We start from the raw sequence: 9,712 nt of genomic DNA on the forward strand, positions 1-9,712 counted from the left end.
AAAAGTTATGTACGCATAAATCATGTTTTTATTTTGAAAACATAGCCATTCTTTGGTGTTGGCTGAGTTTACCCTCACGTGGTGGTTTGGCATGAAGTGAACTCTAAAGTTATACCTCGAGAGTTACCCTACTCGCCTTTCCAACCGAGGTAAAATATAATGGGATTTCGTGCCCTTCTAATAGGCTAGTCCACAGAAAACCCTCCCACTGCAACAAGTTAAACCCACCTTAAAATAAAATTCAATAGCATGACATGGCAATTATTTTATTTTATTTTACGGCCTTTCAAGGCAAATCAATAATTTATACATTTCCAACACATTTATCAAATCAACCATTCATGCCAATATTGCCATAAGCCAATCAATTAGAATCATGAATTTACAACACACAAAAACAGTCTCCAATTACTCTATTTTCAAACCATCATTCAATTTTGAAACAATTTTATGAAATCATTTCATTAAATCACATTTTGTTTATAAAATCGAAAAATTAATCATTTAATTCATTTTCCATAAAATTCACAAAATCGAATAAAACATACTTTAGATAATTAAGATGATGATAAGGTTACTCACTATTTCGGGAGTCGAATTCCAAGTACTCCGATTCTTGATCCTCAGGTACTATCTCTTTACTTTTGCCAGAATGCTCACCACCTAGACATAATGCACAATAAGCCATTTACTACATTGTGATAAATTGTTATAAAACCAATTCAGGCTTTATACTAATGTATGAAATGGGATGCAAATTGTTTGGATTATTGTCTTAACACAGTGTTCTACACAAATTCAATTGTGTACCTAAATTAAACGATATTGGCCTAATTCGATCTATCACTCGATTAATTGGCCAATACGTCCAATTCAACTCCAAATAATTTCATTTTTCTCCTAATACTCCAAATCATCAAACACAAATTAAATAACTTGAAATATGACAAAATCATCCTCACATTTTCTCTTGGAAAATTCGGCCATGGTGGGTGCATCAACACTATAATTTTTTCTACTTGATTCTCACACCATAAATCACTAATTCCTAACCAAATCACTTGAAATAAAATCAAAGTCATCATCAATATTCTACATGGAGAATTCGGCCAATGATGGGTGATGGGAGAACATGTATTTTTCTTGCTGGATTTTCATGCAACACATCACCAATCAACTAAAAACACTAAAATACATTGAAATCTAGCCAAATCAAGCATCAAAACCTCTCTCCTAGGGTTTGATCAGCACACTATCCTTCATGATATCTTGTGATTCAACCATGGAAAATGCAAAATAATTCATGGAAAAGGTAGATCACAAGTCAAAATCAAGAAATTTTACCTTTGATTGCTTGATTACTTGAAATCCACAAATTTTCTCTTGAATTTTCACCCTAGGGTTCTTGTTCTTCCTTTTCTTCCTTTGTTCTTGCTTTGGCCGACCATATGAAGAGAAATAGGCTGATTTTGTGCTAATTTATAAGGAAAATAATAAATGGATGAGATATTGACACATGTCACCATTCCATTGGTCCATGTGTCATACTTAGCCATTAAGCAATCTATCTCCACCACTTAAATTTCCTCAATTATCCATGATAATATTGGGTAAAATCCATGTGCTGGACAAGTGTTGGGTGGTGTAAAATTACAATTTCACCCCTGGGGTGGCAAAATGACTATTTTACCCCTATGCTCGAAAAAATGTCAGAATTAAAATTTTTCACTTCTCAAACTCAAATTATGTTCTAAATAGTCAATCTTGATCAAAAACTTCTTCCAACATTCCAATTTTAACCTCGAGTGGCAAAATGACAATTTTGCCCCTAGGTCATGAAAATTCTAATTTGACTCTAAATTGGTCATCGAGCTCCGAATCACCATTTAAAGTCATTCGGGGGTTTTAAAATTCTCAATTTCATCTTAAAATCTCTATTTGGACTAGTTTGAGGCTTAATTCAACTTAATTGTACCATTTGGTACATTACTATCCTTCAACGATTTTTGAAGTACCCAAGTAAGCAAACATGCATTCTTATGTAAGAATGCATTTTCAACTAAGAAATCAAGAGCAAACATGTCTTGAAATGTTTATTTGAATATAGGTACAAGGCAAGGAGGAAGTAATTAGAGAAAGTGCTAAAAAGCTAAGGAAACCTTAAAACACAAGCCAAGAGTCGATCCTAGATAAGCTCAAGTCGATTTTAAAGCTGAAAGAGTGGAAAACATGAAGATTACATAACCATAGTCAACTACAGAGGAAGCATAGTTGACCTTGACAAGTCAGAAGCAAGAAAATGTCAAGATTACACAGCCATAGTCGACTATAGAGGAAGCATAGTCAACCTTGATAAGTTAGAAGCAAGAAAAAGTTAAGATTACACAGTCATAGTTGACTATAGAAGAGGTATAGTCAACCTCGACCAGTCAAGGGCTAGATGAATTCAACTTTAAAAAGACATAGTTGAATATAAGAGAGGCATAGTTAGCTATAGAACGTTAGATTTGAAAAATACACAGGCTCTAAAAGTTGATCGATTAGAGAAAGATTATACTCAACTATGGAAGTCATAATTGAGAAATTTGAAGAACATAGTTGACTTTGGGAGCGTTTTAGTTGACCATTAAGCTGCAGCAAAGGCCATATTTGACTCAAACTTGTATCTAACAGCTCCAGACCTTGCCTCGACTATAAATAGATGCATTTGAGCCATTTGAAGCAAAGAAAACCTAAACCAAAGCTTCAAACCCTAGAAAGACTACTTATAAGCTCATTTTCACTCTTTAGCATCCTTTTAGCCTTCTATCAAGCTTTCAAAGTTGAATCCTTACTTCAATCAAGCTAAAATTTTTTCTCTCACTACACCCATGTTAAAATCTTTAGCATCAAACTTTCGTGAGGCAAATGTTTACTATTACTCTTTTGTACACACATCTTGTAAAGGTTCTAGCTTAATCTTGAAAAACTATCTTGTAAGGGTTATCGCTTCCCAGTTAAAAAGTAAGAATCCTTTATGGATTATGTGGGTTATCGCTTCATCTCAGGAAAAAGAAAGAATCTTTTTATGGATTATGTAAGGGTTATTGCTTGATCAAATGAAAAGTCATTGTAAGGGTTATTGCTTGATCCCGTGAAAAAGCAAGAATCTTTTTGTGTATTGTTTAAAGGTTATTGCTTCCCAATAAAAAGCAAGAATCCTTGATAGTGGATAAATCCTTGGTTACCAAGGGAATGGATGTACACATTGAAAGAGTCAAACCATTATAAATCGTTTATGTCTCTCTTTAGTTTATGCATTATTATTTTTTGTACATATTGATAACTCTATTATATAGAGTTATTTAGCCACATTCTGAGATGCTAATGCAGCTAAATCCTTATGTTTTAAGTAGTTTTTAGGTAGTTTTTTGGTTTTTAATTGATTAGGTTAGCGCATGTCAAATCAATTTAATTCAAGTAATTCTAGTTTATTTTCATGCTAAAAGTCCTATTTTAAGACAATATTGATTTAGTACTTGTGTGTGTAGGATCTCAAATTTATAAGTTCAATGGTGTTGAATTATGTAATGGAGACTAAGCGTAGATCTTCATTGAACATGTTATGGTAATTCGGACATAACTCGAGCTACAAAGATTCAATTAATGTGATTCTTAAACCATTGAAAAGCTAAAAGGTAGACTTACAACTTTAATGTTTATCATTTCACCTGGATCAGCCTTGAGATAGATTGCATTGCAAGATGAGGCATTGTAGCAGTTCACGTTAAGGCAGCATAAGGACGCAGCGCCCTAGGGAGCATCACTGCTCCCATGAAAACTCCTGAGGGCTCAATGTTGCGGCGCCCTTGGAGGAAGGCCTCGACTTTAGATGATAGTTGTTGAAAAAAATATCTTAAGTGTAAGGGGTCGCGACACCCAAGAAGCAAGGCCATGATGCCTCAACGTGTTTTCCTAGGAGTCAACTATTCAAGAATTATTTTCTTAGGGCTTTTTGGAGGCTAAAAGTAGGTATTTTTAGCAATTGAGAGGGGGACTCAGATGGTGAATGAATGACAGTTTTTAAAAGAAAAGAAAAAAGCTCTTCAAGAAGAGAAGCGAGAAGAAATCGAAAGCAACCGAAGATTGAGAATCGAAAAAGGCTTTGATATTCCTTTTACTCTTCATTTTTTTCTTGTTCTTTTGTTGTAGAAATGATCTTTTCATTTGGCATCATTATGTCTGCTATAGAAAAAATGATGAACCAAATTTGTTTTCTAAGATTATGGGTTATTTCATTAAGTAGTTTGAATATATGATTTCTCTTTGCTTAGTATTAATGGATGATGCATAGTTTATTCAATTCCGTACTTATTTCTTTTCACTACTTGATCATCAGTTGAAATGTCTTGGGTTTCTAAATGTAACTTGACAGAATAGTTTAGAATAAAAACCATTGTTTTGAATAACCTATGTTTGATTCACTTTGGAGTTAGGTGATAATTTAGTATTTAGGATAGATATATACCAAAATACCTTAGGCAGCCAAACTAGAACATGAATGCAATGAACCTTTATTAATTAATTTACATAGATATATGGAGTTAGTTTTGAAAAGGTATGTGTGCAAGATCTAGAGAGAGACTTATACATAATATGGATTCTAGGTTAGCCGTGTATCCAATTAATCTAAGTTAAGGAGAATGATTAGATTTAGATGAAAATTTGAAAGTCATAGCAATCCTAGGTTTTGAATTAATATTTTCTAAGTAAAATTTAATTTTTCTTTAGTTTAAAAAAATCAATTTTAGTTTAATTAATCGTTTCAAATCGAGTGCTTGGGTAAGATAGATTTTGTCATAAATTTAGTACTTAGTGAGAGTAGGTGCAAATCTCTATGGGAAACGATACTAAACTTACGTGTATATTACTTATACGGCCACATGCACTTCTGTGCATTAAATTGACAACAAGTTTTTGGCACTGTTTTTGGGGATTTGTTTTCCTATTTATCTTTACTGATATTAAATTAAACAAATTATCTCAGACCAAGCTTTTTCTTTTTTTTTTAATGTTTTTCAGGTGTGTTTTGACATTGTATGTGCAGAGCACGAAACTTAGAGATTGTCTCATGCGACCTAAAGATTGAAAGGACATTTCAAAGATTGACCTGAGGTAGTCAACAAAGTTTTGTTTTTTCTAATACAATAGAAGAACAACCAAGAGAATGACAAGTCTAAGAGAAGATACTTGAAAATAATTGTTTGTTAAGGGACTGTATTGTTCCTTTAGTATAAGGTATCCCATCAAGCATCAGAAGGCCAACCATTCAAGAAAATAATTTCAAGATCAAGCCGGCTATCATCACAATGATCTTAACATTAGTCCAGTTTGGTGGTCTTTCGAACGATGATCCAAATGCTCACATATCTAATTTCCTAGAGATATGTGACACATTTAAGCTCAATGGGGTCACAGATAATGCCATTTGATTGAAATTATTTCCATTTTCATTGAGGGATAGGGTCAAGGTGTGGTTGAATTCATTACCCACGAGCTCAATCACAGCATGGGATGACCTTGCCTAGAAGTTTGTTAAAAAATACTTCACTTCAACGAAGACAAGTAAAATGAGGAACAATATCACTTCGTTTATACAATTTGATGGTGAGTCGTTACAAAAAGCTTGGGATAAATACAAGGACTTATTTAGGTAGTGCCTACATCATGGTTTTTTGAAGTGGCTTCAAGTGTAAACATTTTATAATGGATTGTGTAACCAAGTTTGAAACACAATTGATGTAGTAGTTGGAGGAGATCTTATGGGAAAGACTATTGATGAAGCATATGACCTATTAGAAAGGATGGCATCAAACAATTATCAATGGCCATCGGAGTGATCCACACATAGGAGAGTAGCTGGAGTTCATGAAGTTGATGCCATCATGGCATTAACTGCATAGGTAGCTGCTTTACCTAAAAAGTTTGATTCTTTTAATACTAATCTTATTCAAAGTCTTTTTGTAGTGTGTGAACATTGTGGAAATGGACATGCTAGTGATCAGTATCCAAGTAACAATATAGAAATGGTTCAGTTTGTTGGAAACAGATAGCAAAACTATCTTTTCTCTAACACATATAATCTTGGATGGAGAAACCATCCAAACTTCTCATAGGGAAACAACTAAGGTGCATCAACTTTAAAACTAAACAAATCGTCTGGTTTTTAACCTTAATTGAGAGCTTTCATTCTTGATAAGAAGCCATTAATAGAAGAGTTATTGATGTAGTATATGGCCAAGATAGATTCCCTCATCAATAATAAAGCAGCCTTATTAAGAAACCTTGAAACACAAGTTGGGTAATTAGAAAGCACAATTAACAGCAAGGCTCAAGGGATGTTGCTTAGTGACACTAAGACAAATTTAAGAAAGGAGGGCAAAACACATGTAAAGGCCATCACCTTGAAGAGTGAAAAAGAGATTGAAGGTAATATTAAACAAGCTGAACAAGTTGAGAAGGAAGCTCAAAATAAGACACAGATAGTTAGTCCTAACAATCGAAGTGTGGAGAAGGAAACTATAGTCACACCAACACCACCCTTTCTTCAGCGATTTAAAAAATAGTAATAAGAGAACCAATTTCAGAAATTTATGGAGGTATTCAAGAAGCTGCACATCAACATACCATTTGCAAAGGGTTTAGAGCAAATGCCTTCATATGTTAAGTTTCTGAAGAGATATTGTTGAAGAAATGATGATTGGGTGAGTTTGAGATAGTGGCATTCACTAAGAGTGTGTGCAATCATACAGAAAAAGCATTTGTCGAAACTCAAGGATCTTGGTAGTTTTACAATTTCATGCACCATTGGGGCATACTATATCTCCAAGGCATTGAGTGATTAGGGAGCTTGTATCAACCTGATGCTAATGTCTATCTACAAGAAATTGGGTTTGGGCGAAATCAAGCCCACCATAGTAACTTTACAACTAGCAGATTACACTATCACATATCTGCAAGGCATTGTAGAAGATGTATTAGTAAAAGTTGACAAGTTCATCTTTCTAGTTGATTTTGTGGTACTTGATATGGAAAAAGATAGAGATGTTTCAATCATTTTGGAGAGACCTTTCTTACATATCATCAAAGCACTCATAGAAGTAAAGAAAGGAGAGTTTAGCTTGAAAGTCAATGAACTAGAGGTAAACTTCAATACCTTTAAAGCTTTAAAATTTGCTAATGATCATAGTGAGTTCTTTGTAGTCAATGTAGTTGCGAGTGAAAGGCGATTGCTCCAATTAAATGAGTTGGATGAGATACGATTATATGCTTATGAAAATGCTAGAATTTACATGGAAAAGACAGAAAGATGGCATGATAAAAAGATTGTTGAACGACATTTTGAGCCAGGTCAACATGTGTTGCTGTTCAATTCTCCTTTGAAGCTGTTTCTTGGGAAGTTGAAGTTGAGGTGGTTAGGACCGTTTCTCATCTCAAGAGTTTTTCCATAAGGTGTTGTGGAATTAGTGGACGGGACAACCAATGCAAGGTTTAAAGTGAATGGGCATTAGCTAAAGCGCTATTAAGGTGGTGATGCATATTGTCAACACTTTTCCATTAGTGTTTTTGACCCAAACTGAGTTGAAACGAGAGTACAACTAAAGACGTTAAAGACAACGCTACTTGAAAGGCAACCTAAGTTTTCTTTGCTTAAGCAATTTTTGTTTATTCATTATTTATTTTTTGTTAGTAAATGTTAGTTTCATTTTTAATTTTAATTTTATTTTTATTTTTAATCTTGCTAACTACTTGCTTTGATTTTCTTTTTGTAGGTAAATAATAATTAATAATAATAATAACAAAAATAAAAAGAGCTTGCTTGTGTTGCGATGTTGGCCATTCAAAGCCGCAGCTTGGGTTCCATAGTGGAACCCCAGGTTGGGGCATTGTGGCACTACCCAAAGGGTGATATGGTGCTACCCAATAAAAAATATATAAGGCATGGGCTGTTGGAGCATTGCGACATGCTAGGTTCGGCACCGTGGAGTCATGTTGGGCCTATGGTCTTATAAAACCTCTTTTTCCCCCAATTTTTGAACCCTCACTAGCCACCTTTCATCCCTTTCTACCCCACTTGGAAAATTTCACACTTTTTACACTTACCCACTACAAAATCACTTCCAAACACCAATTTCTTTGCATTAAACCTTAAGTTTAAAGGATCTTAGTGCATTTCTACTCCATTAGAAGCATTTAAGTGCAAGAAATTATGATAAGTAATCCATTTTCTTTGTCTAATTATTTTTTATGGATTGATTTGTTTTTTGAAGAAAGGTTTTTACTTAGAATTGTTGGGCATATGCTAGATTAGATAATGTAGTTTATGGGTTTCATCAATTTTTGAGTTATGTGCTTAAATGTGAATTTTCATGAAATAGGTATTGTGAATAGCACTAAAATTATGCTCTTAGAATGAATTCAAATATTTTGATAAGTTTAGTGCTATTTAAATTATTGTGATATTAAGTAGTTAGTCTTGAACATTCTATGCTTATTTGGTTTTAATTCTCATGTTATACTAACTATTTGTGGTCAAAAGTTGCTTGTTGTTTAGGTGTGTTTAGATAATTACCATGGCTCCAAAGAAAAGGGCATGTGCTAGTGGAAATGGAAGCAGTTTTGATTGAAATAAATTTGTTTGGGTCAAAGTTGAGAAGCGGCACACTCAGTCCTTTTTGCAAAAATTCCCAATACTAGAACGTGGAATTAATGTTTGGAGAGTGCTTTATCTTGACATATACAGCCTTATCGGCACATGAGAATGGGAGAAATTCTGTGCCTAGCTAGAGGCAGTAGTAATGCCAATTGTTCGTGAATTCAATGCCAACGTTATTGAATATGTAGATGGCGCACGTTCATTCGAGGACTTCAGGTATCTTTTGATGTTCACACTATTAATCAGTTTTATAATACACGTGCACAAGGATGTTCCAATTTCTTTCAAAGCTAATGCCATGGATAGTGACTACAAAGTGTGGTATCATTTCTTAGCAGCAAAGATGCTTCCAGTGAAACACTTAAGTGATGTGACAAAAGATAGAGTGGTCCTTCTATACGCAATTGTGACCGGCAAATCTATTGACATTAGGCACTTGAACTTCAACAAAATTATCATGTCAGCCCATTCACCACATAACAAATTGTGGTATCCATTCTTGATCACTGCTTTGTGCTGTCAAGCTAGAGTTGTATGGTCACCTAATGAAAAGTTGTTGCATCCGAAGATTCCATTGGATGGTGGGATCATCCATAGGTTTCACATGTGTGAACAAGCTACTATTAGAGGAAGCTCATTTGCTGCACCTCAACCACAGTGACATTTCCAAAATCTTTCCATGCCTCAACAAATGGAAAGGCTTGAGCTTCCCATGGACAATCAAGCAAAGTGTTTAAAAGCCATTGAAGAGATGATAAGGGCATATGCTGAGCACATTAGCATGGACATGGCTACTTTTGCCACGTTGCCCATTGATCCCACCTTGGATGATAATGACAATGCTGCTGTGAAGGAGGATAATGATTGACTTCGTTTGCAAGTTTAGGGGAAGTATTCTTTTTTTTTTTACTTTCAGGAACATTGGGGACAATGTTCACTTTAAGTTTAAGGGGAATTTTTATACTTTCTTTTATCGTATTGCATTTATGTTTTAAACTAGTTAGTTTGCATGTTAGG

At 34.3% G+C, this 9,712-nt stretch overlaps 1 non-coding gene across 1 annotated transcript; it reads right to left on the minus strand.

The window, feature by feature from the left end:
* Positions 1–5,606: 5,606 nt before the first annotated feature.
* On the minus strand, positions 5,607–5,713 carry LOC148763085 (small nucleolar RNA R71). Its single transcript, XR_016026137.1, has one exon. It is a non-coding gene; the product is annotated as a small nucleolar RNA R71 (small nucleolar RNA).
* Positions 5,714–9,712: the final 3,999 nt, after the last annotated feature.

The sequence above is a fragment of the Theobroma cacao genome, chromosome 4, assembly GCF_053813885.1.
Source record: "Theobroma cacao isolate CCN51 chromosome 4, ASM5381388v1, whole genome shotgun sequence".
Classification (NCBI taxonomy): Eukaryota; Viridiplantae; Streptophyta; class Magnoliopsida; order Malvales; family Malvaceae; genus Theobroma; species Theobroma cacao.